The sequence below is a fragment of the Emydura macquarii genome, unplaced genomic scaffold (assembly GCF_026122565.2).
Source record: "Emydura macquarii macquarii isolate MOO-44397 ecotype Brisbane River unplaced genomic scaffold, CSIRO-AGI_Emac_v2 contig_3019, whole genome shotgun sequence".
In the NCBI taxonomy this organism is placed as follows: Eukaryota; Metazoa; Chordata; order Testudines; family Chelidae; genus Emydura; species Emydura macquarii.
The window spans coordinates 4,548,382-4,573,201 of NW_027133156.1; positions in this window are offsets into that span (position 1 = coordinate 4,548,382).

The following is a 24,820-nucleotide window of genomic DNA, read 5'->3' on the forward strand; positions in this document are numbered from 1 at the left end:
TACTTGAATTATGGACGTAAGAAGCTGACACAGTATGTCAGCAGCAGTCACCCCAGTACCAAAGACAGAGGTAAAATAACATCTCTATGAGAGGTTGAGATTCTACTTGAGATTCCCCTGTTTTTGAGATGATGACCTACAAGTGAGAAGCTCTGTATCTTGTTCTCAGTGAGCCATCCAGTCCCCCTACTGCAGTCTTGAACTTTATATCGGGGGGGGGAAATACATTACTTAATATATAAAACACAAGTTTCTTCTTAAAAACGTTCAGTCTGACCTTTTCCCATCTCTGGTGCCTGTCCTCCTCTGCTGCTTCTGTGGCTGATAAACAATTTGATTTTTTTTTTCAATTTTATTTTTAATCAAAAGATATGCAGTAAAATGAAACGGAAGCTAGACTTTTTTACTCACCATAATCCAGTTCCCTTTTGCCTTTAGAGTTTATACATTTGAAAACAAATGATTATTCCATGAAACAGCATGGTGCTGCTATTATAACCTAATTAATTACTAACATCCGCAAATAAAATGAATTAAGCTTGTATAAAACTGCAACTTTAATGTGGATAGAGGCTTCCAAGAACTACATTGGGTATGTTATTGGATTGATATATTTTAAATGCTCAGTCATTGACTTTTAGTATACAGCTTTAATATCCCTGAAACAGGATATTTGGTGCTGCCATTCCCGTAACCTAAATGTGTTCAGTATTTTCAGAAGAGCCATATTTTTTTCAGTTGACTCTCTGGTTTAAATGAACTTAAAAATATTTCTCTCATACATGATGCTTATACAGCTGAAGCAGCGAATTCAAATGGTTCTCTCTTGCTTCATGTGTCAGTTTCAGGTAATACTCTTTTGGAGACACTGACTGACATTCATCAAAATGCTGCAGAAGACATTATCTCTGCTAACTGCATAGATGTTTTCATTGGGAAATCTTCAAATTAAAAAAGTACAGTGTTTATATAGCATGTATGACCTATGTTTTGATTTTCTTGACATCTTCATAATGTCTTGCAATTCTAAATAGAAATCATACATGGATTATTAGACAGATTGCATCTAAATAAGGTAGGGTTAATTATTCATACATTTTTATTGTTTTGTAGCTTTGTGAATGTCATATTATAAAACAGAGATGTTATGCAAGTTGAATAATCATTTTAAATTGTACTAAATCCTATCATCCCACAGATGAATTTAATAGATTGGAACAAAAAGAAACTGATGCTGCCATTTTCTGTTTGCACTGGGTGGTAAAATTAGACTGGGTGCTGAATGCAAGAGATCTATGTGTCTGTAGATATGGAATATCTGTGATTAATACCACTGTATAATACAGCTTTGTATGAAAAACACAGTGGTGCATGGTATTTATTGAAAATTATTTTTCTCCTAATCTTTAATTGAAATCTTTTTTATTATCAGTGTTCATTTTTAAAAAGCAGCTTCAAGATACTACTTATTTATCTTTTATAAATACCTACTAATAGAGTAGTTAGTGGGTATTTATAGATTATAAATAAATAGATAGTAGAATCTTGAAATCTTAAAAGTCCACCTGCCCTGCAGAGGGATTTCCTTGAATAACACTGATTTAATATTTTATAAAAACCCTCTCTTAATTCTGAACTTTAGGGCTCCAAAATGTTTAACAAAAGTCCTAATATAGTTAGTGTACAATGGTATCCAAAATATATAAAAATGAAGCCGATTTAAGAGACTCTGCCTTTCAAATAGACCGACCTGTCACAGATTCATGTATCTTAAGGCTAGAAAGGACCATTGTGATTGTCTAGTCTGACCTCCTGCATATCACAGGCTATAGAATTTTACCCACTAAAACAACCGACTAAAACACAGACAACAAAATAATCAGTCAAAAGATACTGAACAAAAAAGGCTTGCAGTGCTATCTGAACCTTGACAAGATAAGTTGTGACCTTAGAAAACCAAGTTCCAGGCACAGACACCAAAAATGCACTAATCGTGAATCCCATTTGTCCGAGTGCAACATAAGGAAAGATGTGCTCTTCTAAGCAATTGGTCCCACGCCATATATGGGATTAAAAAGTGTTGCTAGCATCTTTACATGCATCTGAAATTTAATAGGTAATAGAGAAGGTAGAAATTTTCAAAATTTCAGCTTTTCTCAAAAAAAATTTTTTTTTTAAATTTTTTACCAAAAAAACAGGATGTATTTCCATAATTTTTAATGAGGTGGTTAAAAACCAAAAATATCACAAAATATTTAGTTAAAATTTTTATTATTGATTTAGAAAACAAAACAAAGACAAAACAAAACAAAAATCAAGAAAGATTTAGTGAAAAATGTTCCCATATTTTTTCCGGTGTCAAATCAACAGCCAATGGAGTTCACTAAATATAAGGGGTATGTGCTCAAAGCAACCCATCCAAGTCAAAAGACATACCACTGGACTCCACCTGATCCAAAGTCCATCAATAGGAATCGTTTCATAGATTTCAATGGGCTTCAGATTGGGTCTCAAATGGAGTTTTTGGAGGCTTGTCAATGACCACCCTAACTACAACAAATTGACAGAGCCAGACGGGTACCCAGAAGTCACCTACTACAGGACAGACCAACAAAGAAAACAACAAAACACCACTGGCCATCACCTACAATCCCAGCTAAAATCTCTCCAACACATCATTAAGGATCTACAACCTATCCTAGCAGATGATCCCTCACTTGCTCAAGCCGTGGGAGGCAGACCTATCCTTGCTTACAGACAGCCCCCCAACCTGAAGCAAATACTCACCAGCGACCATACACCATACAATAAGAACACTAACCCAGGAACATATCCTTGCAACAAACTCCGTTGCCAGCTCTGCCCGCACATCGACTCTAGTGACACCATCACAGGTCCTAACCACATCAGCCACACCATCAGAAGCTCATTCACCTGCACATCTACTAATGTAATATATGCCATCATGTGCCAGCAATACCCCTCTGTCATGTACATTGGCCAAACCGGACTGTCACTACGCAAAAGAATAAATGGACACAAATCAGACATAAAAAATGGTAACATCCATAAACCAGTCGGAGAACACTTCAATCTCCCAGGACACTTTATAGCTGACTTGAAAGTTGCTATACTTCTACAAAAAAACTTCAAAAACAGACTTCAGTGAGAAACTGCAGAGCTGGAACTCATATGCAAACTTGACACAATCAGACTGGGTCTGAATAGGGACTTGGAATGGTTATCTCATTACAAGAAATAATTGTCACTGTTCACAGATTCTCACCTTCTAATCAATGGCTGTGAATAGGCCTCATCTACTCTAACTGAATGGACTTTACTAACACCTACCCTCCCCATTTTTGTTCCTTACCCTTGGATGTATGTATATACCCCCTATCTGATTTCTATTTCTTGCATCTGACAAAGTGGGTTGCAGCCCACGAAAGCTTATGCCTGCAGAAATTAAATGTGTTAGTCTTTAAAGTGCTACAGGACTCTCGTTGTTTTTGCTGTATGCAGACTAACACAGCTACCCCTCTGGAACTTTTCACAATAAAAATATCATACCTTTTTTCTATAAATAGAGTAGAATTTTGCTAGCCTGAATGAAAACAGTCAATTCACACTGAAGATGATTTGCAGTTTATTGAAATACAGACCAAGGAGAGTCTGCTGTTGTGTGAAATAGGGGACCAGACTGAGCATTGGTCTGAGGAGGTGCAGTTCAGTGCAAGTTGAGTCTGTTTAGTCTTTGGTTGAATTTGACCCTGAGTTAACCTGAGTGACCTATCTAGGGCCACACGACAAATTAGAGGCAGTGTCAGGAATAAAACTAAGGTATCTTATCTCCCCTTCTGCTGATGCAATCCAAAATATTATAGGAACCAAAACTGCTTTATTTTCTAATTTACCGTGGAGTATATAATACTAGGGAATGCTGCAGTTTTAAAGGTGTTTTCATTTTTATAGACATTAAACTTAGGTCTTTTTTGCCTATATCTAATGGCTGCACAGGAAAACATTAAAGATCCAAACTCTCTAAAGCACAATGTAAAATAGGGGATAACACTGGCTATAGTTCTTTTCTTAATACAAGAGATTCCAGTATCCAAGGCTGGAGCTATAATATTATTTGAGCTATAATGTTATTTGAGCTATAATGTTTTGTAGAGTGACAAGGTCTGCTATTTTTGCTTTACGTAGTCATCGAACTAATAATAATAGCTCTTGTATAGTACTTTACATTCACAGATTTCAAAGCATGTTACAAGGAGGTAAGTATAATTGTCTCCATGGTAGAGATGAGGAATCTGAAACACGAAATAACTTGTAACGAATAACACAGTTAGTCAGTGACAGCAGCAGGAATAATAGAACCAAGGATTTCTGAATGCTAGTTTAGTGCCCTATGCACTGGGCCACACTGCTATCATAACCTTACTTATTATTGCAGCTTAGTGAATACTATACAAAATATTCACACTAATTTGCATTTCATACCCTTTTCTGTTTGCTTCCCAAGAATATTCTAGTGAACAAGTTTACGGACAGAAATGTCTGCCTAGCCAGCAGATTTTCGGGTGACATTGCAGCAAAACCAAATCCATAATTGTGAAAACTGGAAACCAGATTCTAGAAGCTATGTTAATACAACTAGAAAACAGGAAAATACCATGTAATTTATGTATCCAACCAAACCAGCTCACAGTATACATTGCAAATATTGATTGCTTGAAGCAATACCCATAACAAACTGTGAGCAATAAGCATAAGCAATCTTCCGGCTTGAATATGTTCTCATAAAGCATTTACTGAACAATTTCAAACAATGAAAATATGTGGAAATTATGATCTGTTTGCAGACAATTCTTGAACAGAAAAATAAAGGCAAATACTGTACAGTGAATAAACTGTTTACTCCCAATAATTATTTCAGCTTGTCCCATTTTTGTAAAGCACTTTGGCATTCCTTGCTTTAGAAAAGCATGATATAAAATTGAATTCTGCTCTTTTTTGCTTTCAGTGCACTTAAAAAAATATAGAATCCACACTGGTGACTGAGATTTGAAGAAATAAAAGGAACAACAGAAAGAAGTGAACAAGCTGTGTTTGTAATGGTGCTATGAGTATGGAATGACATTTTTTTTATGAAGGAAGTTTATTCACAAGGAACAGTAGTTAATGTTTGATTTATTGAATTTTTTTCATTTGTTTTCATGTATACTGAAGAGTGGATCATGTTGGGTGTTAATATATGGTACCAGGAAACAAATGTAGAGGGTTCTTTAAATTTAATCCTAAAAAGATAGCGAAAAAACACATCAGAAAGCAGGGTATACCTCGTGTTATGGAGTTTTTCAACATTGCTGCACTTTACAGATATGTAGGCAACAAATTACACACTCAGTTTTTTTAACTGTTTGGAGATTATCCTCTGCATGCACATATCAAGCTGGCAAAAAAAAAAGTGATAGTTGGATATCAGCTTTTCAGGTGCCTTTAGTATTGAGAAAATATAACTCTTCAACAAAGTTTAAAGAAATACAACCAAAAAAGCAACCCAAAATTAACCGCTAAAACGAACCTATATGGAACTTGGGAAAAATAATTTTTTTCTACTTTTTGGTGAAAAGTCAACTCCTCCCCCAACCCCCGCCAATTTTCATCTAAAAAATTAAATAGAAATTTTTTGGGTTAAACCCCAAAATTTCATTTAGACATTTAGACCAAATTAGACATAGTACCATGGTTCCTCATGAGAGTTATAGTTTGGGTATCTCATATTCTCTTCTGTGGTCTGTGCTCTTTTGCTGGACTACATCTCCAAAGACGTATCATGGAGTCTCCTTTTCCTAAGCAACCAGGGCCACAGCCATGTAATTAGAGATCATTGTGCATACACATTGGGTGGTAGAATTAAGGTTGCACAGGCAATCTATAGGTTGACATTTCTTAACAGCTGAGTGCTTGACTTTGCAACCTAAATAATGTTCTTTTAATGTAGTTTTTGTAAGTAATTTTCTAGTTTATTTTTTAAAGAAAAAAATCTTAAAACCAAATGATATTATACACAGCTATAACAGCTGTTTTGATGCATTACATTCCTAGAAGAGGCGGCACAGCTTGAGCAACAGGATTAACTATATTTTAGTTGGCAGCAGCAAGATGTTCTTATTCATGGGTGAGGAATAAACTACTGGGGACATATATTTGATCCAGAAGATGGTTGGGGAAGCTTGGATCAGATCTTTTTTCTGCCCTCTCTGTGGGAGTGGGGGAGCTCCTTCCCCATGTGGTGCCCCCATAGGTTGCGGATAGGCCATTGTTACTATGCGTTGGGTTGTGGGAAGAAGTCTTATTGGGAGAAGCCCAGCCTGACTCTCTTTTACATCCTGGAGATGGTGTGCACTCATAACACTCCCTGTGCTGCTTTGGAGACATCAGGGAACTGATCTGAGGTTAGACTATTTATTGGTTTGCTATTCTGTCGAAAAATTGTAGTCACATGACAGAAAGGAAATGGCAATTTCCAAAAATGGATACCACAGCGAAATTGTCATATAATCCCATGGGACAAAGAAAAGGCGACTCTCTCATACTAGGGATTTCTCCCAGCCAAATGCCAAAGGATGTAAACAAGGGATGTTTTTGAGCATTTTAAAGAAAGTTGCAGGAATAATCTATAATGAACCGTGTTAGGCAACCTAAATATAGGACTCACTACCAGTTCCCCCAATAATGTATTTGCACTATATTGTCTCCATCTGATGAAGGGTTATAAAGCCAATTGAAATCAATCGGAGTCCTTCCACTGAGTTCAATGGACTTTGAATCAGATCCTTAGACTGTACATCCTTTAGATTGGTATTTTGTCATCCGCTATAGCTAAAGAATGCCACACATTTTGGACCCAATTCAATGTCCAGTGAAGTTAATGGGAGTCTTTTCACTGATTTCAGTAGCTGTTGGATTAACCCCATTGTCATCACATCTTCCATTAAGCATGTTTCATACTTTCAAAATATGCCCATTAAATATGTTTCAAACTGCTTTCAAGGAAGGTAGCTGGTATTGGCCACTGTCAGACAAGACACTGAGCTAGATGGATGTGGTTGTCAGGAATCAGGGCCTGAAGCAGAGCCAGTCTCCAGGCAACCTAAAGAATACAATTGGTTAGTAGGTGGCTGCCTGATTGGCTATGACACCTGATTGATAGGAAGAGTCAGCAGTCCGGCTCTTAAGCCAGCAGCAGCAGCTGCTAGAAGCATTTGCTGATGGCTGTGATCACTCCTGTGCCTAATTATTCCCAGCATTGTTCCAGGCCTGCTCCTGCATTGGCCCCAGATTTATCCATCCCTTGCCTCACTCCAGATAACCTGGTTCTGACCCCTGGCTCCGATTCCTGACCTCTGACTTTGGCTCCGACCCCTAGTTCTGGCACCTGCGGCTGTGACCCTGGGCACCGATTCTCAGCTACCAACTCCTGTTTTAACCACAAGGCTTTATTCCTGCACTGACCGCTAGGCCTAGCTCCTATTCCAACTACTAGGAATGACCACTCTCATTTCAGTTACGTGACAATTTTAGCAGCCCCAACACAAACAATAAGGAAACTAAGGCTGATATGGTGAGCATGGATTCTACAAAGGTCAATATTCCTCCAATGGAGATAGTGTGAGCCCTACACACCTTAGACCTAGGTTTCCACCCTGCAAGTGCAGACTGTAGTCCTACAAGCTCTAGTTATGCTCCATTATAGTAGTACATACTGTAATGAGTAATTTATTTTTAATGTTCCCTAATGCACTTTAACATAGTGTTATTTCAAACAGCACTATACGAAAGCTCAACAGGGAACCTTCAGTGACTACCAGCAGGGTCTACATGGACCATTAATGTGCACCACATTAGAAAGCTTTAGCAATCACACCCCCATAGTCTGCTCCATGTAGGCTAGCCCTTAGTTACAACTAAACCTTCCTGGAGAAACACTGATTGATCTCCTCCTCAGCACCCCTGCCACCTTGAGTGTTTTCTCTGGGTTATCAGTTAAAACCAAAAATAAGAAGTTCTATCTATAACCTATGAAATCCTTTGGAAATTTTTGGTAGAAAATCTTTGCAGATAGTAAGGACTATTCTCCAGCCCAGTTTGGCTCATCCAAGAGGATTGGGCAGTTAGAATGAGGCTCAGGTAAGCATCCAAACATGAGGTAGTTTATGTGAATTGAACTTCCAGAGCTTCTGAACTTTGCCCATAAGTTTATAAGTGAAGGATAGGCTGATCCTTGATTACTGAAGTGCACACCTTGGGGAACTTTGAGATTTTTTCCAAAGTACTCAAATCTGGCCACAATAGAATTTTTCTCTTTTTGCTAACTTCACCAACAACATAAAATCACGTCTAAGAGTATGGGGACTTGATTTTCAAAATTATCAATCTATAATTATGAGTGACAAAGCACTTGCAGTTACTAAATCAGGCAACGGCATAGGCACCTGACCATTAATTGTTAAGACACTTGTTCATGATTTATACACATTGAAAATGTGCAAGTTAGGCATGCAATCGCAAACATATTTTATATACACAACAGCACATGGCTAACTTTAAAAAGTCAGTTCTGAAAGTTCTTATATTAAAAAATAATATCAAATTAATTGCATCACAATTTGCTAAAAATGGCCAGAACAGTCTCTGAATGTATTAAATACAGCTAAGCTATGACCTTTGGGTTTGAACTGTCTTTCTATCTATATCAAAAGCTCCTAGTATACTTTTAACTGCTATAATAAATAAGTGGTGATTATACTAAAGATAAAATTATATATGGCAGTTGATGTGCTGGATGGTTGCTTATTACATTTATCACACTTATTTCACAGTTACCTTGTGTTTCCCCACCCGCCTCTCTGTTTGTTCTATCTACCTGTTGTTTCTTATACTACCATTGTGTATGCTTTTTGGGGTTGGGTGTATGCTCTTTGGGGTGGGGACTGTCTTTATGATATATATAGGAACACAATGGGGTCTGATCTTGGTTAGGAGCTCTAGACACCAAAACAATAATAACCACAACAACAAACAACAATAATAATAACAACAATGATAATAATTCTTAATAATGCAGTTAGTTCAGGCAATCTGGCCAAGTTAGAGATTGTAAGTAGGCCTATGATTGACTTTGTTATTAGTTCTATTGTGTTTATTTTATAATGTGGTTTAAATAATGCAAAATACCTTATTATTACTAAAATGAGTCAAAAGCACAATATGTGCACTATTTTCCAAGTGATCCTCAGGCATTATAAAACAATATTAGAGATGTTTTTTCTTTCAAAGACATTTAGCACTATTTTTTTACTATCTTACAATTACCTCAGCCAATTTAGCTTTTACTTATATTGTGCTACTTTCCCACTGTCTGCTATGGGGCCCACTGTAAGTGGTAGCCAATGTCCCTGTGTGAGTGAACAAGTCTCCTCTGCAGTGGTCTCCTAAATTGGATTGGTGCCTGGGTTCCTAACTCCCAAGACCATCTTTGAAATCAGGTCTCCAGTGTAGCAGCACTGCTGCTATATCACCAACTGAAAAATTCCAATTTTCTTTCCTCTTTAGATCTGCACAGAGAATGAGTCCACATCAAATTGGTATGATCAAGGAAGATATTGCTTGCAGCAGTCTCTCACAAGTTTCAAAATGACTCACAAGGGTTGAAAAGCTGTATGTGCATCAGTAATAAAGAAAATGGGGATGTGGGGGAGGAAACACATAAAGGATGAGAAATGAATGATCTGAGTCTTTGGTTATAAGTGATGAAAGTAAATTTGCAAACAAAAGAAAGGTAAATGGAAAAATATAAACAATGTATATATTTCAGAGACAAAGAGATGGAAACCATTTAAAATGTAACTGTAGAGGGTACAAGAACATCTTTAAAATTCTCTCTGCTAGGAACATACTCACTTTTACAAGCTAACATATTTGGAAACAGATTTTAAAAATACAATATGGGTAATGTGTTTGTAGTAGTTTTAATGAGGTGAAAAATCATATGAATTTAATAGAATTCTAGTACTTTTCCACAGCAGTTTTGTCATCCATTGCAATATTCTTTGAACAGAATCAATAAACTTCTCTATTGAAAGGAACAAAAATTAATCTCTTCAATTCAGAACATCAATAGATTGTACATTAAGTGACAGGATAAGCTATCCAGTTTACAGGAGCAAAAATATTAGAAACCTATATGAAGAAAGAAAAGAATGTCACTTTCAATTGTATTTGTTAATTAAATATATGTTTCCATTGTATCATTAAGGACCAGGTCCCAAGTCCATGGATGTCAATGGAAAAATCCTCATTGAATCCAATGGGCTTTAAAACACATTTCAAATGCATGTTTTTGTGTATTTGAGATGTATGCAAATATAGATTTTTAACAACATGCACGTGTGCATGCACATACACATTTTCCACACCCTTTTCAAATTTAAGATGGGTAGTCCGGCAAATTCTAAGGCACATTTTTCCTTGCTGACACATAGAAACTTATACAGATCTTCCATCAAGATAAGTTTATACTTTACTACATCCGTAGGTATTTAGGACATTTTAGGAGTCTTCTGGTTGTATTTGATTCATTGAAGCCACAAGTGGACACCACATGAGTAAGTGACAATATATGGTGAGTCGTGGTGAGTGTACATTGATTCTATTAACATGCAAGCCTCGCTTGTGCAACTGTGCATGCTTACATCTCTTTCACACACACAAAGATACTAATGAAATGTTAAGGTTCAAATATTAAAATTGTAAAAACCTTCTGAACTCAGTGGGAAACATGTATGCAGAACAACAGCAGGATTACACCTAAAACCGAGAAATTCAGAATTTCATGTTCTAGATGCAACCTTAACTCCATTACTGTAATAAAGCTGAGATGCACTAGCTGTCTGCTAAGAAATTGTTCTTTATTTCTTGGATCTAGTCATCTGATCTGTCAGGGGTCAGGACTCATTGATTCTAGATACTACCATCACATTCCCCTTGTGCTTATATTTTTTGCCAGATCCTTGAACCCTGCACCAATTCAAGTAAATATAATTGGAAAGGGGGTTCTCCATACAAAGCACTCCTGAGGGATGGAACCTACTTCCAAGTAATGATTCTATTTCAGAACTGCTCTATTGAAGGCCTAAGAAATACAATAGCCCCCTGTACTCACTGTAAATGGGAGATCTTTGCACATAGTCAAAGATATGACTGACTGGGAAAGAATTGGTGGTATTCTTCAACCTTAAATATCCAAGTCATCAATGATGCATGCATCAAAGCAAAATACTTTGGAGGAGTTGAGAATGTGGTCAGGATACTATCTGCCTTCCATACCAATTGTATGTGCCTAGGGACCAGTGCTGGAGAAAGCACATGCGGTGCCTTTTTGAAACATGCTGCTGAGCATGCTTTCTCCAGTGCCTACACAGGCATTGTGATTGCACTTCTCTATCTTTGCAAGCTGCCTTCAGCACTGTCATTTCAGCTGCTTTCCCTCCAGCACACTTCTGGCTCAAAGAGCCATAATTTAAACAACACAGAATAACACAGCTTTATGATACAACATATGACCAAACTACGGGGTGATATATTGCAGTTTATAAGAGAGTGAGGCTTTAATAAACTTTGCTTTCTTTTAGGTTTTTTATTTTCCCCTGTATGGATTATTCCACTGAATTATCCGCCTTTTCATTTAACCTTAATTTTCTAGCTGTATTTGTTCCCAGTGTTAAATTAGATTTTAAACAATTAATCTGTGTACTGAGATTTTCTCTGACATTGTTTCTTTTTCTTCTTTCCTATCATCAATTAGTTTTTGGCTTCTTAGCTCCTGTCAGATAATGACTTTGTCATTTCCATTTTTTTCACAGAGAAGGAATTAAGTATTAAATATTTATTTGTTAAAAATATACAGGAATGTCACTTGTATAAGATTGTAGTACAGAATTATAAAGAAACATTAAGTACATGCATTTCAATATGAACTAAACATAGAAATTTTATCTATTTCCAGATTTGGGATTCTTAGTTCTCTTCTACTTATTTAGACAAAATAAGATATATTGTAATACTGGCTATCCAGGTAACACCAGATGTGGAGGTATGCAATACTACCAAAGTTCTCAGAGTAGTGTATTTCTTTTTTATTGTATATTTGTTTTAATCTTTTAATGTTACAAATTAAGGGAAAACATGAATTAAAAAATATAAATTCCTTCAATCCAAAAGACCCTTAAAATAGCTTCTTAAAAAACAAACAAACATAGTTTTATTATTTGTTGGTTTCATGGAACTATTAAAGTGAGGCTCATAAAGTCTATAGTTGCCGATTAAAAAAATAAAATAAGAAGCCACTTTCAGCTTTCAGTCAGCAACCACAGATGAAATTATTAAGAAAGAGATTTAACTTCTCTAATGATGTTGCTTTTACCACTTTCATTTTCATGGCCAAGGACATCTGATCAGAAAAACAATATAAAGCCCCAAAGTAATCATCAGATGTTATTACCAAAATAAATCTTTGAGAAAAATGAAACCAGTCATTGTGCTATGGAAAAAGTTTTAATCTTTAAAAGTTCTTGAAAATATTGTGGTTATTGTAAATAAATTGTGTATTGTAAACAAACAGGAATTAAATCAATCAAATAATTTAAAATGGTTATAAAAAGGACATATTAAATCTTGATAAATCCTCAAAGGTAATTTGCCACAGTTAATTGCAGTGTACATTTTGTTTAGCTACAATTACTAGATAACTCCATTTTGAGATTTTGATGCTGAAATAAATCAGAGTATGGAATTTTGTAAGACTTATTCTTATTCAAAGCTTGAAAAGCTTTATTAATTTAGTGTATTAAATTTGTCTGACTCCTTATTCAGTTTGCAATAGCAATGATGGTAGCTAGAAAATTCTTTTAACAAATAAATTCCAACCCTTTTTACTGTGATATGGTCAATGTAAAATGTGAATATTGATTGAAATTCTAGTCTTTTTCCTCAGTGTATTGAAATTGAAATTTAATTGTAATGCAGCAATTTAAATCTATGTTGGCAATATTCGAACATGTTAATAGACCTGATACCATGAAAAGTTTACAATAAAATTGATGTACTTTTACATGAGAGCACATCATATACACCAAATGCAAAATATCTGATATTTTTAAACATGAAAAATGCTATATTGTTCCATATTTGCATTATATTGTGCTTACTTTGCCCAAACAAACTTCATTTTTCAGCACATATTGTAAAGAAAATAGTTCTCCTTTTCAAGTAAATCCTACATGATGGTACACTTGCTGCTGAAAACGTAGAAGTGGAAATCCATTTTTTAAAGTGTGTTAACTTAGCCATGTTCTTTGTGGACTTATCCTTGCACTGGCGTGAAGTTTCCATGTGGGCTGTCTAATTTTCCTATACTGTGCTGTAACAAATTACACTTACTTTTGCAGTTGTATTTAGATTCATAGATTTTAAGGGCAGAAGAGAGTATTAGATCAACTGGCATCCCATATAATACAGGCCATAGAATTTCAGCTAGTTACCACGGCATTGAGCTCATTAACTTGAGTTTAACTAAAGCATAATTCCAGGAAAGTATCTGTACTTGAAGCCTAAATAATGACATTTTCAATAGGACTCTCTTGACCACAAGGTGATTGGGGTAAATACTGATGGGTATACAGAGGAGTCTGATTTTTTTTATATATATATCAGGAAAAAAAGGGGAAACGTTTTAAATGAGTGATCCCAGCCATTCAGTTTACTGGATCTGCAGACCAAAGGAGAAGATTAGTATGATGCACAGTGGTTCACCAACATGGGATACAATCCACAAGTGGGTCCTGGACTCAAAAAGCATTGCAGTGGATTTCTAAACTAGCAGATTATGGTGTACTGAAAAACGTTTCCCCAATACATTTCTTATGCTCACGTCACACCATTGTTTTAAAATGAAACAGGAAAAGAGTGACCAGCTATAACATTGTGCTATCATTTTTGTCATGGTATTTCCCCCCTTTCCTAGCTCAATTTTCTAGTCTGATTTGAAATAGTTTAAAATAATAAGCACAGTTTGTTGGCAGTTTTTCTTACTTTTACCACTGCTGAAGAGTTTTTCATGCTGCATTCTTCAGATGATACTAAATTCTTGGAATAGGAATGGTTGTTTTCCCCAAAGCCTATGCCAGAGGTACAATGTAGACTCTAGAAATCCTAAAGGAAGAGAAGTGGAAAGCTAGCAGTGAATACTCTAGTGCAGCAGCACATGAGACCTGTTTTTCCTAATAAAATAAATACAAATGTAAATAAAGTGGCTGGCAAGTTGGAAAGGCCTGGCAATTTCCTAGGTTTAAAGTATAATGGTCTTAACTGTGTTAGGAAATGTACCCCAATATAAATATATTTCCACTCTTGAGATGGGATCCTAACTATACTTTTATTAATAAACAGAACCAGGGTAAAGAATCACTTCTGATCTAAATAACACCTTGGGTGAAATCTTGCCTCTGAAGTCAACAGCAAAAAGAAGGCCTAATTGTATGACCCTTATCTGTGCTGGTGATCACTTCCTCTCACACATAGTCCCACTGATGTCAGAGTTAATTATGATAGTGAGTGATCATCAACCTGAGAAAGAGCTGTGCAGTCATGCTTAAAATGAGCTGGGGAATATGCCAACTATTGCATTACACATATAGTATGATGAAGATAGAAAATATATTTAACTATTAGACTATTTACTATTGTAGCTCTAAGGACAGTTGTGTCCAGCAAGGTTCTGCGTATTCCAAAAGTGGGAAGCCTAAGAAGCAGAAGAGGCGAGGAAGAAAAAATTAAGATCTACAGGTGCAACCCTGACCCCAGTGAAGTCAATGGGAAATGTGCATGTGCCTGGTACAGTCAGTAAATGCCAATAGCAAATACATCCCATAGATCACTCTCACACAGGACATCTTTCCTCCTTGTATGCTTTTGGTATTGTTTTACTTTTTGTTTATGTGTTCACTGTTCCAAATGTGAAAGACATTAACTTAATGAAAAGAAGAAGAAAAATCCCTTGAATATTTTTTTCTGATTCTTAATTTAAAGTAAGATTATTTGTTCATTTATATTTGTATTTATTATTCATCAAAAGTACTCTGATGTTTAAAACTCTGTTTCAAGGGAAGGAAGGGTAATGATAAATGCATCCAAGTGGAACATTGTACCTGTTTTGAAAGCAGCTATTTATGGACCAAGCTTCTACTGGTTCTCCTTGGTACTCAGTCTCCAGCATCTTTCTGCCCTGTTCAGTTAAAGAGGTGACAATGTTCCCTGGTCAATCCAATCTGCATTTTAAATGTCTGTATATTAATGATATTCCTATCTATAGAGAGATCAGGTGGGTGAGGTAACATCTTTTTATTGGACCAACTTCTGCTGATGAAAGAGACAAGCTTTGAGTTGCACAGAGCTCTTCTTCAGGTCTGGGAAAGGTACACAGAGTGTTACAGGTTACTACATGGTGGAATAGATTGTCTACAAAAACACTGCAAACATTCCTATTTATTATTATTCCTAAAATAGATGGATTAGCTCAACAATAGTTCACATGCAGATTAAATGTTTTGAAGTATAAGGCTAAGATTTTCAAAGCCACCTATATGATTTGAATGCCCAGTTTTTATTATTTTATAATTTATTGTATTAGTAAAATAATAAAAAGAATGGGAATTGGAATTGAAAATCCTATCTTAAAAGTTAACTAACATGCCAAAAAACTGAGCTAAAACTCAGATCTGAACTTGTGCAACTACTCCAATGAGAAATATGGTGGTTGGGAGATGAATCCATGATCTGCAATGTTTGTGAACAGTGATAGATTTAAAGCATTGCAAAGTTAAGTCATTAATTTAAACATGGAATTGGTTGGCATGGGCTGTAACAGTGCAAGTTTAACCATCTCATCAATGTTCCTGAACTCTATTCCATCTTTGATCTGTCCCTTTGGGGATTGATAATCACAGTTTCATTTGGTTTAAATTATATTGGTGAATAAACTGCCCATTGGGAACCAGAATGGAAGCACACACTCAGGTCACACAGGCAGCTGTAGGATGGTAACAGCTTTGTGACCTGATCATGCAAAGACTCATAGATGTTCTTTACTCAGGCAAATAGTCACATTCAAGGGTTATGTTCGTTGTCACCAATTTGAATCAGTCACCTGGAGTTTAAAGGTTGCCTATTACTTTTTCAGCTCTCTCATCTATATAATCTCCACTTCTGTATTCTTAATTAATTCTCAGCAGTATTTATAGGAGATGAGTTTCTTTTTATGGTATTATTCTGAAAGCAAAAAGCAAACAGTGCAGGTGCATGAGATTTGACAAAACACATGAAGTCTTTGCAGTCTGCTATGAAACTATTGAAGCACAAAGTATATATATATATATATATATATATATATATATAATAAAATTATACTCAGTAGCCATTATTAGATTTATTGTGTCAGGACCTACTGAAACACATCTTGGCCTGTTTGGGGACTAGTACATCCTAAGAGCTTCTTCGCTGAGTCTGTGTTACAAATCTTTAACGACCTGTGGAGAAGCACTAAACAACAAAAATTGCGTGGCCTTTTTCTTTTCAAACTAAGCCATTAGCTCACCTTAAGCACTGTGACTCTACACTGTCCATTTTTAAAATGTATAAGCCATTCCTGAGCAGTAGGAGTGCTAATGTAATCACTTACATCTCTGGGCTTCTCGCACTCACACACAAAGCTCTTAACATTGCAACAGTGTGTGTCATTTTAGCCAATTGTGGATTTTGTTATGATTGAGCTGTAACCCCTTGAAAGTAAGGTTTTGTCATGGAAATGCTGACACAACCTTAATTGAAGCAGGCTGAATGGCATCGCTAGGATATACGTTACCAATGAAGCGCAGCCTCCACTGGCACTGATCTCTGTGTACACAATAATGACAAAAGGGAAGCCAGGAAGCTGAAAATTCTCCAAAGCATTTCAAAAGCCAGCATAAATTGTGAGTGCCTTGCATGTTTTTGTTGGTGTGTGGCTAGCGCAGTATGCTGTGTTATTCATTCTAGGTTAAGCTTTCTATGCTGTCTAACAAGTGGCCCTTGTGAAAAAAGTGATCAGTGCTTTTCTAGATATTTGTATGGCAGGCAGCTACACAGCAGCAACTTCTGTAATCCCTTCTCTTGCAGTTAGAGCTACTAGAAAGGCTTAATAATATCCCAGAGGCAAAGATGAAACAGTATCTCTACAGCTACTGTTTGCTGTAGAGAGCTTTTGAAGTCAAGCTTAAGATGTCTTTATTTCCCTACCAGAAAGAATTTTTTGCCCTCCTTTACTACACTGTTGTCATGATGATGGCTTTCTGCTTGAAAAATATTCCAAGACGCTGCAGCACTCTCATGAAGCATTAAGGAATGAGAAAGCTTTTTCATCAGGGGCTGCTGGAATCTGTAAGTACATTTTGTCACTGAGGAAACCTGCAGCCATACTAGTAGCATTCTCATTTGAAAACCTACATTCTTTCTCGTCAGGTTTAGGGCAGCCACAATTCTCACCAGCAGCTTAGTCCAGGCTGTCCTGGTTTTTAACTTTTATTTTGAAATTAATTCTAAACTTAGTTCATTATATAGCTCCACATTTAGAGCTCATTTTTCTTTGGTGTGAAGAAAAAGCGCTTGAGCAATGGTGAAACTAAGGGCCTGCTTGATAAAGAAGAGGGGCTGATGTAGAGTTTATGCAGAGATTTCTGCAGGACATCTAGTCAAATAACTGATTTTTTGTTTCCATGGATGTTTCATTTAAAAAGTGTCAAAGAGTACATTCTAATTTTTTTGATTTATTTTTTCCCCTGAAACAATTTAGTGAAATAGACACAAATTACAAACTATTTAATTTGACTGGAATCTGCATTTTCATCAAAAAATTTTTGGTTGAAAAATTTCTCTCTGCTTTACCAAGAAGGAAATGAAACACAGGATCACAGCTCAGGTACTCATATCACCAGGGGAGTAAGACACTAAGAAGAGGTGTATTGAACTGCTTTAAAAGGTAAAGTCAGCAGAGCATGTGGATGTGGAGAAATACATCAGGCTAGGTGCAAAGAAATAAATCTCTACGTCATGGTGTTTTCTGTCCCAGTTTCCCTGGTATTCTGAAGGGTGTTTCCATTGGAGAGTGTGAATCAAGCCACAATAAAAATAAGAAAATATTTCACAATATTTAGCTTGACATATTTTTGGGAGTTATCCAATTCTTTCAGAACTATTCAATGTTTATTAGTAGCAACATGGGCAAAAACTGCAATTATCCGAATGCTTGATAGGAAGTATGTGCTTAAAATATTATCAGTGTATCACCATTTAAATCAAAGGATCTGTACTGATTTCCACCAAGTAAAGATTCAGCGCACTGTGAAGGAAATTATATATTTATGTAATTATTTTTCATAGTTTTAATGCTGATACTGTTCCTGTAAGAGCAGCCAGTAAAGTGTATATAGCTCAGAACATACATAACATTTATTTTATCTACTTCTGAGGGATTCCCAGTACGAGCAGACAAGCTACAGAAAAACATGGCAGAGGATGGTTCCTGTGTCTCAGAAAATAAAAACATTATTGCTATTGTGTTGCTACCTCTTGCGCACAAATCAGAGGGTTAACTGTGACTGGATTTTGTCTGCATCAAGTCCAAGTAAAAGATGAATAAGGACCTCAAAGTTTGCTGTGTTGTCTTCAGTGATGGACTTACCTGAATTCAAAGTGAGAGCCTTTGGAATTCATATGCTGAGGAGACCTTTCAATGAGGGGAGCAGTCAGATATTTCTTTCTTTCTCATGAGAATGGGGGGGTCAGCATTTGCTTCCCATCCCAGCCTGGTTCCAACCCCCCACCAGCATTCCCATTTGGTGAGATGGTGGGTCATACATGGCGAGTGTGTAGAACAGCTGGGATGAGCAAGGCTTGTATTGACCCTTCCAATGTCCAGCACAAATGTAAACCACTGGTGAATGTGTGTTAAAGGTTCCTGATCAGACTTAGACAGGAGACTAACACATACTCACCAGCTGGTTACACAAAGCAAAAAATTGATAAACATCCTGAGTTCCAAGCACCAATGACAGCTGAGCCTCACGGAGCGCAGACCCCATGCAAAAAGACAGGACCTTCATGTGTATGACCCTGGGATCCCGGCAGGTCTGCAGGCTTTGTGGGATGGATTCCAGGTGCTTCTGTGGAAAAGCCAGGCAAAGTTCTCCTTGACAAAAGAATACACAGTAACCTTAGAGAGTAGAAACATCATGGCATTTCCTAGGTGATAGGTATTTCCATAGGCACATAACAGACCTGAGTAAGGACTCACTGCTTTGACTTCTTAGTGAGATGGAGTTTGATTAACCCATGCATAGTGCATAAGATGTCAGGGAGGGCACAAAGAGTTTTCCTCCTTATGCCCCTGCAGAGGGGCTAACCATGATCTGTGGAGAGCTCCCTTCTAGTGCCTCTATGAATAAAACACTGTGATTTCTGTAATCAAGTATTACACAAGGTCTCCTGATTTCTATGGCATGTCCATCTTGGATTCCACAGCACACCGACACTAAGAAAACTAAACCCCAGAGATTTTATGGATTTGAATATGAAAATTAACAATGTGCTCATGATAGTTTGCCTGTATTATCTATTTTGATAGCAAATTCAAGATAAACCTGAGAATGGGAATGTTTCTCCATTTCACACGGCTCCCAGCCTCTGCAATCTGGCAATAAGAATTTTGTAACTGATAATACATACCGTCAATAGAGAAGTTGCTGAGAGAAAAACCTGGAGGTTTAGGCAGCTGGGGAAGCATCATTAGGGCCTTTTGGCATCAAAGAAAGGGGAACAGTTTCCATATTCAGGGGCCATTTCAGATTTTGGACACTGAGGAGGCAATACATCTCTCTCTTTTTCTTTCCCCTACCTGTTCTGGTCAGGAAAGCTGATTTGAAATTTTTGCTAGGATGTTAACTCCCATTTCCTAGCCTCAATAAACTTCAGCCACAGCCAGCTGCCCATTACCCCTCTCCCAGTATCTGTCTTTTCATCCAACCATGGCGGATTAACACATTAACAGGCTGATTCTGCTGTAATGTAATGCAAAATTAAAAAGAAAATAAACCTGCATGATATCTCTAGGATTATCTCCTATGGCACTATTTCTGCACTGGGGTATTAGAAAATTGTATAAATAGATAATGGAGAGATACTAGTGGATTGCAGATTTTCTATCCACCTGCCTGCTGTCTAGACTTTGCTCAGAGCTGTTAATCCTTTCTCTGCAGTGCTCCTAAGCTACCTAACTGGGTTCTGACAACCTTTCCAGCTATGTATAATATCCTGATACTTTGTCCTGGGCTGCTATCTGCAGCAGTATGTGTCCACCTGCCAACCTTGCCACAGGGCTTCAAGGCTTTCATGATTCTTTTCCTAACAGCAGCCCTTCATTGTCCCTATCTCTCTGATGCTCTTTTTCCAGGCTCTGCTTCAATAATGCTTTTGCTTGTCTCTCTTTCTCTGATTCACAATGGGTAGTTTAACGTTATGAATAGCATAAATGTACCTTTCATAAATACTCTGCCAGTTGGCCCACTCCATGCCTGTTGGAAGGGTCTCAGCATTCTGGCTGCTAATCTGCCAGTGGCTTTTAGATAGAGTGACACACCACCATACTGCTCTATTGGTACATAAACATAATTGCAATATTAAGACTTACTTCTTTATTACAGCACATGACAATGAATTTTTGGGCTGAATGAGAAGGTAAAAGAGATAATGTTTGCATTTAAAAAAACTTTTTGGTTGATGATGGCAAATATTCATTTAGATATTCTAATGCATTTTTTTTTGTATGTACTCCTAATAGGAATTGTTTAATCATTATCAGATTTTCAGAGTATATTGTTGGGGTCCCGAAGTGAAAAAGGAAAAGCCAGAAGTGCAGGGTCTGAGTGCCACTGAGAATTCATTAACTTGCTGGCAGCTATGGTACTTATTTTAACAGATGATACAACAGCTTCAGTAAAGTGTGGTGTTATTTGCATCTGTGTGAACATGTCTTTGACTTAAACTTTCAAAAAAACATACTGGTTGATTTCTAATAATTTCATTCTCTTTGTTCTCACTTTAAAATTCTCACTGATTGAGATGTTACATATCATTTTGGGTGATGTTAATTTAATTATTTCTTATCTCTAGAGGTTTTAAACATGTTGGTGTAGCTGGCATTAATTATTTAATAAAAGAGAAAATGATCTGTACATCAGGATGTACTCTAGCTTGAAGTAATTTCTTTTTTAAGTCTTGCCCTGAACTTCGTCTCTTTTTTACAGACTTCAAAAAGAAGTGCTTACCTGCAAATTGCTTTTAGACAAAGCAGGGATCAAAACAAAGGGACATGAACTTTATAATTAATACCCTGCTTCATTAACTAATGCCTTGCTTGTCAGCACCTGTCAGGTTTGTAATACTTTCCTATGAAGCGTGATAGGCAATGTAGAAATATTAAACCCTCATGAGAACCTGGAACAAAATGTCTATGAATAAACAAAAAACTTTATGTTCATACTGGGATGTCAAAAAAAATTAAGATCAAATGTAGATTAGGGAAGATCCATATTTTTGTTTCATAAATATAAATATATATATATATATTTTTTTAGCAAATTATTGCACCTGCCCTCCAAAATGTATATAGATTCCAATGACATAATTAATCCAAACCTGAAAAAAATGCAATATTTAAAAATATATATTTTGGGGGGGATCAGGAACTTATTTTATCTCAGGTTTTCTAATGAAGTGACCTTCTAACAGGTAGGTTTTCCAGAATGACTGCATGTGCAGTGTGCTGTAACTCCCACTAGCAATTGGTACAATCTTCAGCATCAATAAACTTTTGAACAGATGTTCAGTTCCCAAACATAATGACTATAGGGGAAGCATGATAACTGCCTACAAGTACATAAAGGAATGTTATAAGAGGACTGGGACCAATCATTCTCATTAGCCAACAAGGACAGAATAAGAAATAATAGCCATTAGCTGTAGCTAGAAAATTTCAGGTTAATTTAAGAAAATCTTTAATTATTACAATGAGGTTAAACAATGAATTAAGATGCCATATTAGGCTATGAGATTGTAACCATTTGAAATATTCAAGGGTATATGCTGATACCCATATCTTAGGGAACTAATGTAGAGGGTTATTCTATGATTCTCTGTGGAAACTCCCATGTATCTTAATAGGGACTGTTTAGTTCAGAGAGGCCTGATCTTTCTCAAAACTCCTATTGACTTCAATTATGCAAGATATAGCACTAAAAGAAAGACCAATCAATCTATGTGCACATAAACTCTTGAAAATTGGAAGGTTCTTTGTTTTGTTTTTGATAAAATGATCTTTTTGTTACATGTATCTGTTTACTCCAAAATTTGAATTATTTCTCCAAAAAACCCCAAACAAACAAAGGTGTTTCAACAAAAAGTTACATTTTTCTGGGTGGCGGGAGTTCCAGACAGCTTTAGAACATTTTCAGTTTCTCTCCAAAAGTTTTGATTTTTTGATCAAAAATATAGTTTTTCTTTCGTTTTTGAACAAAAAGTTGAAATTTTCCAAAGAAAACCCCCACATTTTCCAAACAGCTCCAGTATGTATCTTTTACAATCACACTTTTATTCATATTCAAGTTAGGGTATTTTAGAAGCAATCATGAATTATTTCAGCAGGTGAATATTCCGACACGTTTTGATGGAAATTTAGCCAGTGACTTCAATGGAAGCAGAATTGAGCCCTCAAATAACTTGAGAGGTAAGATTTTAAAAGGGTTATTAGGTGGAAAGTATCAAGGATGTAGCACACTCATCAATTGTAAAAATATGTGACCAGTGAAAGTGGTACTGTATCTACAATAAGTTCTTTATTGTAAAAGATTTTATGCCCCATATTTATATCTTCACTGTAGTTTCTGTTCCTATAGATTCCATAATTGTGGTTGATGCTTTGAGAGCCATTCTAAATTAATTGTTTAGTCAACTTACATCTTGGTTAGTTTTCTCTCTCTTTCTTTCTCTGTGTAAATATATGTGTGTGTACTGAGTTCATTGCAATTGTATTTCTTTGCTATGTGTTTGGAATTGATAGTCTAACTCTGAATGTTAACAGTGGATGATTGAGCTGAAGCTAAGAAGCAATATAAGTTTCTGTTATAGAAAAACCACAAGAATTAGATCAATAAGTCTTAGAATCCATATTTTCATAAACAAAAATGGAAATGTATTCCATCCAGCTGTCTAGTAATCCCAAATAATACAGTAAGTAAGCACAGTAATGAGCTAAATTTATCCTTGATTAAGTGAATTGGGTTAAATAAAGGATGCTGGGCCTGAGTGACTGGAGAGGGCCGCTGAGCCCTAGTGATTGGGTAGGACCACCGGGCCCTAGTAGCTGGGAAGAGTCACCCGAGATTACGGGGTGGGAAAAGCCCTCTGAGGCCGGCCCTGACCTGGAAGAGCTGCCAGACGTTGGGGACCCGCTGGAGCTGCCTGAGCTGGATGTATTGGAGGAATTCCTGGGTTCCTATGACCTGGAGGAGCTGCCCTCTGCTGACAACCCAGAGGAGTTTCCGGACCTGCTGCCGGTTGATGGTGAGGGACTTGTGGGACTGCCACTTGCCATCTACCCCAGCGACCCAGAAGGAGACTGCTACTTGCAGGTACCTGGGGACAGGGTGGGAGGAAATTGCTCGGGGACAGCCAACTAGCAAGTGGCTGAGTCAGGAGCTAAACCCCGTCAGTGTGTTGTGGCTGGATCCCCGCTGACTCAGTAGCAAACTGCTTTGGGCCAGGGACGGTAAATTGCTTGTCTGATCTGCCCTGCCTGGGGGCCATGGGCAAAAAACTACTTTGCTAGCCCCACCTGTGAGAAGGCTCGGGGCGATAGACTGCTTGCCTGCCCCACCCTACCTGAGGGCCAGGGGCACCAGACCACTTGCTCGCCCCGCCTGTAGGAAGGCTGGGGGCAATAGACTGCTTGACTGCCCCGCCTCTTGGAAGGGTGGGGCTACAGACCCCGTATCAGCCCTGCCCTATGGGAGGGCCGGAGGGCTACAGACTTGGAAAGAAGCCTGCCTCGCTGGGGGCCAGGGCTAAAGACTGGTAACTGGCACCGTTTATTCCCCTAGAGGAAGGCACAAGGGCCTTCCTCAGAACCTGGGCCCACGGAATGGTCGTGACACACCAGCTGGACCGTGCCACCGGCTTACACCTTCCAAGTGGGGGCAAAAAACCTAGATGGCTTCAAAACTGCACTTGATGGAGGGGATGGTCTGATGGGACAGCCTAGTTTGTCAGTTGACTGATCTTTGACTACTGGTGGTAGATATTCCAATGGCCTGTGAAGAGATGTTGGATGGGGTAGTTTCTGAGTTATTACAGAGAATTCGTTCTTGAGTTTCTGGCTGGTGAGTCTTGTCCACATGCTCAGGGTTTAATTGATTGCCATATTTGGTGTCGGGAAGGAATTTTCCCTCAGGGCAGATCGGCAAAGGCTCTGGGTTTTTTTCACCTTCTTCTGTAGCATGGGGCATGGCTCACTTGCTGGTAGATTCTCTGTACCTTGAAATCTTTAAACCATGATTTGAGGACTTTAATAACTCAGTCATAGGTTAGAGGCCTATTACAGGTTCTGTGGCCT